General features: G+C 43.0%; 1 long non-coding RNA gene across 1 annotated transcript; it reads left to right on the forward strand.

Moving 5' to 3' along the window:
- The first annotated feature begins 106 nt into the window (after window positions 1–106).
- LOC104947770 (uncharacterized) lies at window positions 107–1133 on the forward strand. Its single transcript, XR_798595.1, has 2 exons — window positions 107–193; window positions 1091–1133. It is a non-coding gene; the product is annotated as an uncharacterized lncRNA (long non-coding RNA).
- The last annotated feature ends 359 nt before the right edge of the window (window positions 1134–1492 follow it).

Raw genomic sequence — 1492 nt, forward strand, 5'->3', positions numbered from 1 at the left:
GTGTGTGTGTGTGTGTGTGTGTGTGTGTGTGTGTGTGTGTGTGTGTGTGTGTGTGTGTGTGTGTGTGTGTGTGTGTGTCTGTGTGTGTGTACTAATTTGGTCTAAATAATGAAAATGTCTTCCTTCACACAGACCACAATTATTTGGGACGCACATACGGGAGAGGCCAAACAACAATTTCCTTTCCACTCAGGTGAGTGACAAGAAGCTTTCTGTTTTAGACTGACTTAACCTTTTGCTAAACTCTAGTGACACCCAAGTGATGATAAATTCATATAATCAGAGTTCTTTGCACACATTGTGACTGATATATGTTTCTGCCACACTCAACCTAACTTGTCTGTACACATTTTGCACTCAGCTCCGTGTTTGACATGGTTGCCGTGCAAAAGGGACCATTAAATAAATGTGCTGAAAGCTTTTCTTTTTGTTTAAAAAACAATATCTGCCCTTAGAGTAGGGTAATAGTGAATCATCAGATTCAAATATGGCATAAAGAAATCTATTGTTTGGTGCAGTTCCTCGACCCCAAAATTAGATAGCATTTTAACACTTCCTGTACCCTCGTTTCCAAGGCAACGCTTTTTGGTTAGCTTCCCAAAATAAGGTATGAGGTTAACACAAGCTCACAAAATGTTCCCGCTTTGTTCTAAGTCTGGAGTTTCTAGGTGTCTTAAAAATAACGGTTGCTAGCAAGTGACTGAATAAGACTACTAAACGAATCACGTCAGCTTTAACTGCGTTAAGCTTAGCGTGTTGATGTGAAGTCATCTTACCGTCATGTGGTTTGTTTTCATAGCCAAATGTTAGGTATTTACTTCTGGTGATTGCATTTATGCTTTAAAATTCACAAAGTGGTGTCAAAATGTGGAGATATTCCTGCTGAACAAAACGTGAAGGTGTCATAAATGAGTCGGAGCTTATTTTCTGTAACATTCCAAAAACCAATCGAGGGAGCGCTTGCGATGCTAACATTTGGGCCGGTCACAAAAATATGTAATGACTGCACCACTCTGTTGTCATAGCATCGTGTTCATCTGGTCTTCTCTCCTGGTGCTCTGTGCCTCTAAGCTCTCGTTCCTCCCCACAGCACCGGCTCTGGATGTGGACTGGCAGAGCAACAACACGTTCGCCTCCTGCAGCACAGACATGTGCATCCATGTGTGTAAGCTGGGTCAGGACAGACCGGTCAAGACCTTCCAGGGACACACGGTGAGACAGGACACGTTGATTTCTCACAAGGGGGGGAACACACACCCTCCGCTGGCCACACTCTGTTCTACACGCATTGTTGCATAGCTAACAGTGGCGAGCCGTGACTTTTATACCTAGGCCCTCTGACATTTCTTTTTAATGTTTTCAAATATTATTCTTTAGAATATCTTAGGCCCTCAGAGAGGGCCTAGAGGGCCCTTACGGCTCGCCACTGATAGCTAATAGGAATACTGGCACTTACTAACTTTAGCTTCTGATTTAAAATAATGAATGCCCC

Source organism: Notothenia coriiceps, unplaced genomic scaffold (assembly GCF_000735185.1).
Source record: "Notothenia coriiceps isolate Sejong01 unplaced genomic scaffold, NC01 NC01_scaffold00013018, whole genome shotgun sequence".
In the NCBI taxonomy this organism is placed as follows: domain Eukaryota; kingdom Metazoa; phylum Chordata; class Actinopteri; order Perciformes; family Nototheniidae; genus Notothenia; species Notothenia coriiceps.